This window comes from Oratosquilla oratoria, chromosome 9 (assembly GCF_046742065.1).
Source record: "Oratosquilla oratoria isolate Oo_2021 chromosome 9, ASM4674206v1, whole genome shotgun sequence".
In the NCBI taxonomy this organism is placed as follows: Eukaryota; Metazoa; Arthropoda; class Malacostraca; order Stomatopoda; family Squillidae; genus Oratosquilla; species Oratosquilla oratoria.
Window position 1 is genome coordinate 77,086,641 of NC_134785.1, and position 14,374 is coordinate 77,101,014.

Consider the following 14,374-nt stretch of genomic DNA (forward strand, 5'->3'; position numbering starts at 1 on the left):
GGCTGGCTAGTGTGTGGCAACGGGCCACTACTGTAGTCTCCCCTTAAGATGCATAGACTTTTTGTATAAAAAAATACTATGATTAAACAAACCATTGTATGTGTCTATAAATATAATTTATATTTGTAAGGTAAGAGTGTTGCCACAATAGGATAGCCCCTGTAAGGAGAAAGTATGTGAATGTAATATGATTGTATAATTTTACCAAATGTTGAAATATTGGTTAATTTTATTTGATGTTCTGGTGGACGGAATTGTCGGGGTCGTCACTTCGGGGTCACCAAAAAATGTGATACTGAAACATCACAATTGGTGAAGTATATTTTTGAATGGTCAAATGAGCCTAACATTATGTTTATCCGAAATTAAGCTCTCGTGTAGAATATAAGGAATTCTGAAATTCGAAAACTTCCAATATGCGCAACAGAAACGCCTCTGGAAGATAGATTAGATTATTAAAATGTCTCTTGGAACCGGAATTTTCTTCTGAATTTCGGAAAATTTTACGTTCCGAAATTTGGAAGAGTTCTTAATTTTCGAGAGCCTCAGTAGAGGAGACTATATATATATATATATATATATATATATATATATATATATATATATATATATATATATATATATATATATATATAATAATAATAATAATAATAATAATAATAATAATAACTTTGCCACTGGGACTCGAACTATTGTACGAATGGTCACCACAAGGTCAATAACACTACCATTGTACTATGCAGGACGTTAAAAGGAATGCTCCGGAACTTGTCCTAACCATTCCCCAACGTCAAAACATCACACGCAATATATATATATATATATATATATATATATATATATATATATATATATATTGCTGAGCGACTTCGTGCCGAGCTTTTACATATTGCCTCCCGCCCTGCCCTTTGGACCCATGCTGAGGTCCTCACTGGTGATATATTGGTGACCCTCCCAGAGAGAGAAAGGCACAAGGCTCTGGAGGGTGTCCTGCACCATTCACCACGACGATTGGGGGATTGTTGTCACAATACATGGGGACCATCACGATGATAGATATGGTAAGAAGGTCTCAGCGGATAGTTGTCTCAGAGCATGAGCAAGACAGTGCAGTATTGTTGTGTTACAATAGGAGTGGTATAAATAATGTATATAAATTATACACACGCGCGCTTTATGTATATATATATATATATATATATATATATATATATATATATATATATATATATATATATATATATATATATATATAATGTATCGTCTCATCACACAAATCTGTTTATCCTTGAGCAATCATTTATTAAAGTTGGTTAAAAAGTGTTTCTTCATCAGAAAATATTGCCAAGCCCTGTTTTTATATATAGTTGTCATATTGTCATATTTACTATTTTTTTTACTCAAAAGAAGTTGTAGAGTGAAACTAACCAGTAATAAAGATGTTACGTTGACGAGTGTATTTTTCACTCACCCTCTCCATCTTGTTATTTCTTGATTCATTTTGCCCTTAGTTCTCCCCTACCCCGGCATTGCCCTTCGTTGCTCCTAAGTCGTCTTGAGTTGCCCCAGAGCTGCTCCCACCCTAACCTGTAACTCGTAATTCTTGCCCCATGATTGTCCCGTGTGGGTGCGTCATCTCCACAGAAACATTCGTATTCTTCAACTCATTGTCAGAACCTGAAAAGACGCACTGTGGAGAGTACCGACCTGGTACTTAGAGAGGATTAGTGCTTCCATGTAACATTAAAATGTAATTCTTCTTTTTATGGATAAGTTTGTTTGTCATTTTGGAGGAGAAATTGCTCCACGGCTGCAAAAGAATGTGTTTTTATTGATAATATTTTAGTCATCGTTTTCATGATTGGCCTACTAATAATACTTGTTTTACAACCCAAAAGTTTATTTACTAAAATACGTTTTTTGCTCATAATATGCATGAAGATAGAAGGAATAAAAAATTCTCGCTTTACAAAAAAGAAATTATAATTGGGTAATAAAAGTTGATTATTTATTCTTATAAGAGAAGAGTTTGTAACTTTAAGAAAAAGTAAACTTTTAAAAGACTGTACAGATGTGTGGCTTACGTGGAATTTAGTATTGGAACTTTGGAGTTTGGTAAACATGAAGCATGTAATTAGATAGATCAGGCATATATAAAGAACATCGTTATTGACACTAATCGCTGGCAGCTAGCGTCGTTTTTGGTTTTGCTAAACAATAGCGTTCGCCAAAAAAATTCTACTACGTCCTTTTCTTCTTTTCTTTCGCACACAAACTTGTTACCTCCTCGTTCCTCTGCTTCCTCTTCTTCCTGCCTCGTTCTTTGTTGTTTTTCACTTCCCATTTTTTTTTCTTATTTCTGGAAAGAGAGGATCAGCTTTGGCATATTCAGGATCGTCCTCATAAGAATATTGCTTCTCGATTAAAGGAAAGACTAGAGCATTTTGAATGTATTTCTTATTTATATGTTGTTACTTTATTTTATTTTATTTTATTTATTATTATCATTATATATATATATATATATATATATATATACATACATATATATATTTATATATATATACTTTTTCATTATTTTACACTAGAAAGCAAACCAGTTTGTTGGACCCTGGCTCGTAACGTGGTCAGATTAAGGCAATGAAGAAAATGTATTACAAAGGCCGTTGTTGCACACAAGAAACTGATTTACAATGTGTGTGTGTGTGGGGGGGGGCGTCGGGTGAGATGAGGGGCTGGGGGAATATCTCCGGATATTAGCATAGTGAATATAGGGTCCACAAGGGTTAAATACTTGCGAGGAACCGGATAAATTAGCCCAAATGCTGAAATCAACGTTGTGATTTTTAGGAAAAGGTCGCACGGCTTCAAGTAAGAACCTTTTTTTTATGTGGATTTTTGAGTGCCCGTCTGTTCATTTTCGTTTTCTTTTATTTGCTTGTTTCATTATTTATTCTGCGCCCAGCTCCGTTAATAAACCGATAGGTCTCATGAAAATTATGTGCATTCTTTTAGGTGGGAATATCGTAAGTATGCAGCCAGCGTTCGCTCTCTCAGTGTGCGTGTGTGTGTGTGTGTGTGTGTGTGCGTGCGTGTGTGCGTGCGTGCGTGTGTGTGTGTGTGTGTGTGTGTGTGCGTGCGTGTGTGCGTGCGTGCGTGTGTGTGTGTGTGTGTGTGTGCACGCGTGTGTACCCAAATTCATGTCTTGCAGAGATTTTCGTTTGGAACAAAGATAATGACAGCAGTATCAAACGTAATAAAATGAAATTGATACAGGCCCTCTTCCCTTTATCACAGTCCTACAATCCATGAGCCCCTCACTTGTACGCATCTAGAGACTGTCCACAAAGACAGAAGCGCTGGTGAACTACAACCCAAAACAACAATAGCCCACACATCTCTTTGGCGACCGCTGGCATCTCTCATGCATCCTCGAGTCCGCTTGCCAGTCGCCTGTCCTTACGTGCGTCGACTGCCTATGTCCAAGGGCCACACAGCCGTTCTATGGGCCTCTTACCTCATGAATTGCATCTCTATGTATATATATATATATATATATATATATATATATATATATATATATATATATATATATATATATATATATATATATATATATATATATATATATATATGGCAAGGAGCTTGCCATGAGTTCTTGTTAATGCCGCCGATTTGGTGATCTGTCTTCGTTTTGAACTGCAAAAAATCAGAGGTGCCTATCTTGTGCATTCAAGAGCGTGTATAAAAAAAAAAATTCATGCGAGGTTATTTTGTCAGGTTAATACTGTAGTCCCATAGCTACCGATATCCATTTTACGCGCTCGTTGAAACATTTCTCTTTCGCTTCGGTAGGGTTGGTACCCCTGACTAGAAAATATTCCCTGCCTCCGTCGTCGACTGTACAAATGTTTCACTGTTCCCTACATTTTTTTTTACTTGTACCTTGGAGACCATAACTCAACTCTCGACCCCCCCTCCCCCTCCTCCTCCCCACCCTTCCATTCGTGCTCTTTCTCTCTTTTCATCCGGTATATGAATGAGCATAACAGTTCCAACGCAGCCAAGCTTTCTGGTTTTCTAGTTGTGATGTATGTCCTCCCAGCTACATCGTGGTGGTTGTCGAGAAACCTAATGCATTTCCTTCCGTCTCAAGGTCACGTGACTTGTCTGAACCAATTAGGCGACGTTGTGACCATAATGCTAAACTATACTTACCCATGTAATTTCGTCGCTGATAACCAGCGCTTCTATCCTTGAGGGGGTAAAGGCGTCAGCACACTGGGCTGTTTTTCCTCTGTTGGAGCATATTTACAGACCGTAGCTTTTGGGAAGGAATCTATCATGCTGGAGAAAAGCAATCTTCCTCCAGCACATCAATTGACATTCTGTGTAAATTGTTGAGAAAACAGAATAGTCTGCCAAAGTGATTTCACGGCGGAAAAGGAGTGTTTTTAGGAGGGTAGTAGGAAAAAAAATGGTGGAAGAAATTAAAGTTGTTTAGCAGATCAAGTCTTTGATTACAAAATACTGCTGCGTGCCTGTGGGCCGTAGGGGGGTCAACAAAGTCCGTATTTTTAATGTGACACGTCTGTGTATTTATAGAATGTACGTGTATAATACACTTCAGACTTTTGTTTGTTTAGCCGCTCCTCTGCACACGTCAAGTGCGTTCGTGTGTTAACAAAATATCCCACTTTTGAAATTTGAATTTTTATTCATTTATCTAAGTATCCAATTGTTTGTTGGTTTAATTTTGTTTTGTTTGTTTATTTTCGGTTTCATTATACATTTTATGTATTTGTTCATATTTATTTTATTAACTTATTTCATTTATTTTTCCGGTAATGTTTTGTTGCACGTCATGTTGTACTCTCCTTTCTCTATCAGGATTTTTTGTCGTCACTGCGGTCCTGTCGTGGGGCCCCGCTGATTAGTCATGGGACCAGAACCTATTACACGTCCCATCAATCCCATTACTATATTCGTTCCATTACCACAGTCATTTCCCCCGTGCTCCCATAGGGAAGAGGAGAGGGAGGCAGAGAAGATATGGACAAGGCAGACTACAAGTACGTTTTAGTGACAACCCTAACTGGTAATATCACGACTCTACAAATACTGTATATGTTTCGTTACTTCATATATATGTATGTATGTGTGTATATATATATATATATATATATATATATATATATATATATATGTATATATATATATGTATATATATGTATATGTATATATATATATATATGTATATATATATATATATATATATATATATATATATAAAAGCTCGCTCACACGTACACACTATACACGCCAACATAACGCGCGCGCGTGTATATACATCTGTTCGTACACACGAAGAGGCAATGCAAAGCGAAAAGGGTTGTGTCAGCAGCAAACACCGACATACGCTTGAACGCTGTTATAAATCACAACGGTCTTTGTAGTGTTGTCGTCCGGTTAGCCACTGTCTGGGGCCTCCGGGAGAACCTAATGGATTTGGTGAAGAGCTTAAAACCTTCCCGGAAATGAAATGTTCGGCACAAGTAAAAGTGCATTGGTGATTAGGAAAACGGTAACCGTCGTTTTAGTTTAGACGCGGTCGTGTTTTTTTGTTTTGTTTTTTTAGCGATGTTGTTTTCGCGTCGTGAAGTAGCGTCTTGTAGCGACGTCGACATTTTAGCAATGTCATTATATTAACGAGATGGTCATTATAGTGATCCCAGATTATCTTTTGGGTTCACTACTTGGCTAAGATTATTTGCGGATTGTTGTAAGTTTTGACTTCATTAAATCGGTTTTAAAAACCACGCAAAAATTCATCCCAGATAATTAGCGTATCTATATTTCTACAGTGACTTCAGTTCTTGGGCTGGAAATAATTACTGCATGTTCAGGGTGGGGTGGGGTGGGTTTTGCTGAGGAAAGCCAAAGTGGCAACAGTTACAGCTGTATGACTGTTGCACCTGTTACGAGAACGGTACCGACTTGGTCATGATTTTAGTCACTTCCTCCAAGGGAAATATTATTCATACTCGTACACAGATAATTTCATTTTCATTACTCTTATATTTAGATTGTATATTGGTCAACCCCCCTATGCTTAATGCAATGAGCCTTAGCCAGAATGAAATATCATCACGTGGCAAAGTGATTAAGTATATCGTGTTCACGATTTGTCATTAATTACATTTTTTTTCATCGTTTAGTAGTAGTGGTAGAATTGGTAGCATTTTGCTATTTATTTTTCTATTTTTTTGTATTGTTATTAATGATGTTGTTGATATTGTTGTTAAAACACATTTATTCTATTCAGCCACCACGGTCGCTTCTTGAGCCACTGTCACTTTGGAGCCGGCAAGAGCGACAAGAGACAACTCGAGTGAAATGTTTGTGTTCTTTGCGTCAGGAGGGTGGGACGTGACGTCACATCGACGTCAGAGCGACATCAGGATGTCAACAATAAGAGCTGTGGTAATATCCAGTGAACTAGGCACCTCCCCCCACGTGACTTCATGTTTAAGTTGTTTTCAGTCATTCGCCAGATTATTCTATTCAGTTTGGGTACACTCACGGGGCACGGTTTCAACTGATCGAAACGCCATCCTGTTTATGGAGTGATGAATGAAATCGCTCGACGGCATTCAAAACAAAGACTGATGTTGGTCACTGTCCTGAAGGTGTTGATGACCTCTCCCATATCCCCACATCTTGCAGACCTTTTCCTTTGTGACACCCTTCTCATGTACCCTCCCCCCACCCTCCTCAGTCACTTCGTAGATGGTGACTCCCGTACAATGCCAAACTCCTCCCCCACCCCATCCACAGGACGTTGACGCGGAGAACTGGCGGGTACATTTATTCTCGTCTCTTCTTTAGGAGCTTGTGTTATTTCGCTTCTCGCTGGCGACCCGACGTTATCTACTATTTCAAGTTGCCACTTCGTTTTAACGACTGGGAACATTCTAAAACGTCTATTCTCTCTCCTACCTCTCAATTTGTGTACCACAGAAAGTGCCTGGATTAGGTTAGTTTAGGAAATGTTAGATTAGGCTAGGTTTGGTTTAGTAGACGTTTTGGGGCACCTTGCATTTATCCAGACAATTACCGTAGACGCTGTGGTCATGAAGCGGTATACCACGACATTAAACCGTCACAGCTGGACGGACGGCGTTCGTTCAGTGGTCAGCCAGGAGTTCTGTGGGGACGAGCATGAGGCATGCGCGCCACTGACTACCAAGGTTCAACGGAGTTCAGGCATGCAGTGCACTCGCGTCCCTTACCACTGACCGTAGCAGCAAAGGTCACTATAAAGAAAAGATACTGTGTACTTAAAGAAACGGCAGTATTTTTGTACAAAAAACTCTGGCCCACTCGTGGACTGCCGGTGCCTTATAAGGCCCGCCCCATTGTGTGGCCGGGTCGTGTTTGGCCTATGCAAGAAAAATATTTGTTGCCATCAATTTGGCAACATTGAAGGAGTTGCCAGTTGCCCCCCGTAGAAAACCATTTATTGCCAACTTGATCACGAAGGGGGAGGGGCGGGATCATGGATTCATATCTCCCATCATTTCCATATTTTCTCGAGGATAATGAAGGTTAAGTATCCACATGTACATACATCACGCTCCGTTCCCAGGCGCAGGGGGGAGTGTAGTTTATATTTTATGTCTCGCGTTATGTATAGAAAACGTGGAATTAAATTAGCGATATCTATCGTTCGCACATCCAGGGGAAAAATGTTGTAGTGGCTTTTTCCATTGTACGATTCATTGTTGCGCTTCGGAGCTCGTTGTATTCACAAGGGCAATATTTATGGCAGTGATGGTGATGTCACAAATAACAGCATTGTAACGGGGAAGGGAATGGGTGGAAGTAACGACCATCTCGATGTCGGATTATCACGTCGAGGGAACAAAAGAGGATAGCTGTGCTCGCGTGTCCCACCAGCCATGATGGTGCATTTCAGTGTCGTCTGTGTTGTGGTGCAAATGTCGGCTCCTGACCTGTATAGTGGTGCCGGGGTTGTTTGAGAAGTCATGCTTGTGTCGTCTAGTGAAAGGATTCGTTTGTTTATTCTTAGATACGGCTATATCGAGCTGCGATCACCGTGCGTACTTGGGTGGTATTGATGTTATGGCCACGCGTCTGGGCAAGATTTATAGTTCACATCTTCGAATCGTCGAGTGGTTACAAGGATTGAATAGAATTGTACCCTCCCCCTTTATTTAACAAAATGGAAACAGTCGCCTTAACCATGTTTGTCTTTAAATTTGGATGTCTTTGGTCGTTAGGTATCCTTGTCCTTATGTTTATTTCTATTATTTTTTCATGTTGTATACTGGTGTGTGTTTTGTACCCACCCTCCTTGTAAATATATATATATATATATATATATATATATATATATATATATATATATATATATATATTATATATATATATATATATATATATATATATATATGCTTGTCACTTTAATGTAGTGGTTGTATTTTTGTTGTATACTCGCGCACGCACACAGTTTGACTTACCTCTATTCATCTTGATTATCATTTTGTATGGTGATTATGTGCATGTAGCGTGCTACGTGTCTTCCGTGTGTCGTGTCCATATCACCTTAGGTGCACGTGACGCCGTAGAGAGTGGTTTATTTTATCCTATGTTGTAGATTAATTTTAGTGTGACGTTCACGTGATATGCCTAAAGGCTCGAATGTTGGTCTTCTTCATTGTAATTGTGTTGTTATTATTACTAGTTATCACTATTGTTATTACAATTGCCATTATTATTATTATTATTATTATTATTATTATTATTATTATTATTATTATTATTATTATTATTATTATTATTATTGCTGTTGTTATTTCCTCATACAGTGAAGGTTTCTGAGTGAGTTCTTTGGGTGTCGCGCAAAGCGTGTGCGCACGAGCATTGTGACGTGAGCGCTATGCGAGTTCAAATTCTATTTTGTACTTTCTTCTTTCTTCGTTGGTCCCCAAAAATCGGAGAGCATTTGGAGCGCGTTCGGGATATTAACGTTCACGCGCGGACTATGTCAACGGTCGTAAGAGTACTGCATTTGATTTATTTCTATTTTTTTATTATTATTATTAATATACAAGGTGACATAAACAGGTCATAGACACGTCATGCAACTTTCATCTTAGAATGCGATGCCCAGGAGCGCAAGGACGACCGTAGGGTACTTGGGGAGCGACGTGCCACCATCCTAAGTAATCTCATGTGGTGGGGCAGAGGTCGTTTCAAAGCGTCGTTTGTCACTACAGCTTCGTCAAATTAGGTTCTTGCATTCAGACAGCGGGAGGGGAGGGAGCTCACCGTGTCTAGGAGGTCAGAAGGAGGATTGTAGGGTGGGGGGATGGGGGGTTGGCGAGAGGGATGGACGGAGTGGGGACCTGTACCTCGAACTACAAGGAGCACGAGAAGGTGGGGAAGTATGGAGAGCAGTCCACTTTGTCCTGGGACGCTCGAGGAGGATGTATCCTGGAGGTTGAGCTCAGATGCAGCGGACGAATAGGCCCTAGGTGTGGCCCACAAAAATTAGAATGTAATTCATATGAATTAGTATATACTGAAACGAAACTGTCCCAGATGGAACTGCCACATAGAAGACACGAATATTTATATTCCACTGCTCTACACTATCTGTCCAAACTACACAATAGCTTTTCACTGTATGACTTATGACTGGCCGTGTGCCGGTTGCCAAGGGGCAGCGGTCCGTCTGCAAAAGTCCTGGGGTTACGGATTGATTTATGAAATCAGTTCTAACCAGAATATATATTTTTAGAAGGATGACGTCACGATAAAAGGAGAACTGATCGCTTCACTCTCAACCATAACCAATTATTTTTTATTGTAACTAACGGTAGGTCACTTCATTCGAAGATTTCGTCGAAGCCTTGACTTGTATCTATGTCAACTTGGTACCTGAGTACCATGCGAGCAGGCGACCTGTACTCAGCTGAACGCCACGAAAGGTACCAAACTTCCCTTGGTATCATGTAGCCAGCCACCATACCAAAGTATACCACATTATACCCCCCACCCCTACCCAACCTCCATACCAGTAGCCACCCCACACCCCTTATGCATAACTTTGCTATAAATTTCTTCTCCCATCAACCGCATCTCAGCGAAGTAAAACTTCTTGGTCTCAGTATGGCAACACCTTTAGTGTTGCCCTTTACAGGGTTTTTCTCTATTATTTATTCAATTGCCATTTATTACTGGATTCATTCAGTTTGGCTGTTCTGTGCCAGAGATACATTGTTGGACATTAATGTTCATATTGTCTCAGTATATGTTCTACATGTATGAAGCCTTCCCATATCAGAGTTTGTATATTATATTTCAGTTTAGTAATTTTAAATGTACCTCTGCTTAGGACCGGTAAAAGGTTGCCTTATGTTTACTTGTGTTTTGTTTTGGTTGCACACCAGACTTGTTACTAATTGGTTCCTTCTTCTTCCCCCAGGTAACTGAGCTGGTCGAGGAAGACACTGACAGAATGTTCGGGTGACGCCATCTTTGGGAATCGGTGACGGTTTGTTGTTTTGGTTTGGTTGTTGGCTTCCGTCAGCCATTGGATCCTGTCATCCTACACACCGAACATGATAGTCGGCGTATTGCTTTTGTTCATTGGCCGATTCATGCATTATTAATATATCTATTCTGTGATAAATTTATTGATTTCTTAATTTATGCACCGGCTTTGGGTACATTTGCTTTCGTGTTTGGGCGATACTATGTTGTGTTTTGTTGAACCAATACGAGGTAGTGCGTTTTATATAGATAGAAAAATAAAATATTTATTTCGTGTATGTGGTGCTAGATTTGATTATAGATTTTGATATTTTTGGCGTATTGGAAATTTAGATTTCTCTCCATTGGAAATGACGTCTCGTGTCAGTTTTCGACAGGTCCCATGTACAGGCATGCCATGGCATCACTCAGACTGCATCACACATAACACTCCACACTCGCACCATCCTCACCCACAACACAGCCACACTAATCGCACCACCATAACACAGTCATGGCATGCACCATCACCATATTGTGCCATATCACCATACCAGTAGGCTAGATCCTTATCACACCACGTTCATAAAACAGCACCGTATAAGGAAAGCGCTCAAACTCTAGCGTTCAGAAACGCTAGTGTAGCGCTTTCTCTGTTTACTTCAACACAGTGATGCTCTCAATGTGTTTTTGTTTAGGGTGAGGCCAGACGATTTTATTCAGCTAAAATAATCCAGCGTCATCCGAAACGGCTCCTTAAAGTTGAAGGCTAATACAGATTATTTTTTATTATTATTATTACTATTATTGTTATCATTATTATTATTATAATCATCATTATTAACATCTTGAGATGTAGACGCGTACAAGAATGTGGAAATTTGTCTTTCAAATCTGGAAACAGGTCGACCGACATTCGTTTCTTGAGCCAAAGCTACCACAAGGTGACGACCACCCACACAAGACCACAGGGGGAGCTCAGCACGACCCCATACTTCCTATCTCCCTCTGACACAACCACCTGACACATGCCAAGGGTCCCGTGTCGCCGACTCCAGTCACTTGACACCCGGCATGAGTCACCTGCCACGTGTCACCTGCCATGCACTACAGCCACCTGTCACAGGCCACATCCACCCTACACATTGTAACTTCACTCTCATCCAGTAAGGATCTCAGCTCCCTTCACAGCCGCCCTTTGCATCAGGTCATCATCTGGGAAGTAGACTAGGGCGTGCAAGTGGCGTTGATGCGTGTTGATCTCTCAAAACTTAGTTTATTTTCCTTAGTGGTATGTGGGTGCGTATGTATGATACGTGGTATGTACGTGTCGTACACGCTCTCGCTGTCACACACACACACACACACACACACACACACACACACACACACACACACACACACACACACACACACACACACACACACACACACACACACACACACACACAGATGGGGATGAGGAAACAGATGAAAGATAACCAGTTGCGTATAGCTGTGAATTGTTAAAACACGCGCCATGATGAACCCAAGAAAAAGTAAGTGTGAAATGGAATCCCAAGAATGGAAGAGAGCAAGCAGGGAAGCAGCCAGGCAGAGAAGCAAAAAGAGGAACTCGAGTTGAGGGGTGGTGGGAGGGTGGGGGGTACAAGCCAGGGATTAGTGAAAGGAGGGAGGGAGGGAGGGAGGGATGGATGGAAGTTGTGGCGAAGAGGAAGAGTGAGGAGAGGAGGGGGAGAAGAGTAAGGTAGGTGATCAGAAACACATTTATTCATGGAACGGCAAGCAGCGTCGATGCTCGTTCAAGGAGTTCGGCCGGTAGTACCCAACGGTCACTAAGACGAAGCACGACCACGCGCACGCATGGTATATGGTGTGCTTTCAGAGAGGACAGGTTGTAGGGTTTAACATGTAAATAGACCCGTGTGTATTGGTATTATCCAGAGGGGTTGACACGGGGGCAGACTGAGTAGATGGATGGGGAATAATAGAGCTGAAATGAGAGGGGCCTTGGCAGCCGAGGGATCCCGTGCCTCCTCGGATCCCAAGGGTCCCCTGATTGAGCGTAACTAAGGGTTATTTTTTTTTATTTTTTTTTTATTTTATTTTTTTTTTAAGATCTCTTAGCGTCGACTCAGAAACGGGGAAAGTCAAATAAATTCAATAAGTTTAGCCTTTGTCTGAATAAGATTACCTAGCAAAACACAGGCATGTAAGAAGTGGATGGATTAGTCGAAGTGGGTGAATAAATAAGTAAATTGATGCCCTTTCCCTTCTCCCACTCCCCACGCACTCCTTCACCTGGATTGAAAAATAATTACCTGCGTTAACCAGGATAAAATCTGTAAAGGACGTCATGGTGGCCCATCAAAATGAAATTTGAAGTTTACCATCACAATGAAACTCATCGAAATTTTGGATCTTCTTTTAAGCCAGAGAACTTTATTCCTTAAAATCGTCCATCTTCTACCAGAACAAAACCTATAAAGTCTGCCATTGGGTTTTAGGGATTGGATCTTATGTCACGGGTGTTCTAGCTGCCTGCAGCCTGCTGACGCAAGCAGGTTGTCACCAAAGGGCCATGGCCTGCTTGCTGGCCCGAGCAGGCAGTCCGTGAGTTTGATCACTTTGCCAGCGTCGCCCATGAGAGCAGTATCACACGTCGCTCCTCTCTTCTCTTTATGTGTGCGTGTGCGCGCGCGCGTGCGTGTGTGTGTTTACAGTACCTGTGCCTCGTCTCGAACCCTTTTCATTCGATCGACATGACCTTTTTATTTTCTTTTGTGTGAACGCACCAGAGACTGTGGGGTTGGTGGAAGGGTTTGTGAGGTTGTTTTGTATGTACACGCTGAATGTTTCGCGTGCTTGTGTGCGCTTGCTTACGAGTTCTCGATTTTTGTGTAGGTCTTTGTGAATGCGAGGATACATGCTATCGCCTTTCGCATTGACCTGATTGTAATATAAAAGAAAACAACATTAGTAGATTCCCATCCCTTTTTCTCCAACTCTCATAGCAAGTTTTGTGTCCGTGGTCATATCATTTAAAGTGACCACATGCTGCCTTTCCGTAAATGAAAAAGAAATTGAACCCACTGTGTAATGCCACTTGACATTTCCACTCCGGCGCAAAATTGGGAGCGTGCTGACGAAAACCATCATCACGGCCACTTCGCCGTGGGAGTAATAGAGTGTACGAGAGCATCACATGTCATCACAACCGCCTCGCCCTTCATCACTGCGTGTTTACAGACGCCAGCTGACCACATTGCGTTATCACCACACGCGTATTTGACCAGAAATAGTCCACTTGCTGGGAGCCACACCCATATTGCACGTTGGGTGTCTCCCCCTCTCTCCCCCTCCCTCCCACCCTCTCCTCCTCCCTCCCTCTTCCCCTCTTCCTCTTATCCTCTCCCCCTCCATCCATCCATCCATCCATCCCTCTCCCCCTCCATCCATCCATCCATCCCTCTCCCCCTCCCTCCCTCTCTCCATTTCTCTCCTTCCTCTCTCTCTCTCTCTCTCTCTCTCTCTCTCTCTCTCTCTCTCTCTCTCTCTCTCTCTCTCTCTCTCTCTCTCTCTCTCTCTCTCTCTCTCTCTCTCTCTTCTTCTTCTTCTTCTTCTCTCTCCCCGCTTTCCCGCCCTCCTCTCTCTCTCTCTCTCTCTGTCTCTCTTTCTCACTCTCTCTCCCCCTCCTCCCTCTCTCTCTCTCTCTCTCTCTCTCTCTCTCTCTCTCTCTCTCTCTCTCTCTCTCTCTCTCTCTCTCTCTCTCTCTCTCTCTCTCTCTCTCTCTCTCTCTCTCTCTCTCTCTCAC

At 41.4% G+C, this 14,374-nt stretch overlaps 1 protein-coding gene across 3 annotated transcripts in view; it reads left to right on the forward strand.

Moving 5' to 3' along the window:
* Slip1 (SLo interacting protein 1) overlaps positions 1–14,374 on the forward strand; it is a 306,834-nt gene that overhangs the window by 257,637 nt on the left and 34,823 nt on the right. Inside the window, exon 1 of one of the 3 annotated variants that reach the window (XM_076190993.1) lies at positions 10,530–10,582. The exons of the other annotated variants lie outside the window; for them this stretch is intronic. The gene's annotated coding sequence lies outside the window, so the exon portion shown is untranslated. Of the gene's footprint in view, positions 1–10,529; positions 10,583–14,374 lie in introns of those variants that run through there. 3 annotated transcript variants of the gene reach the window in all.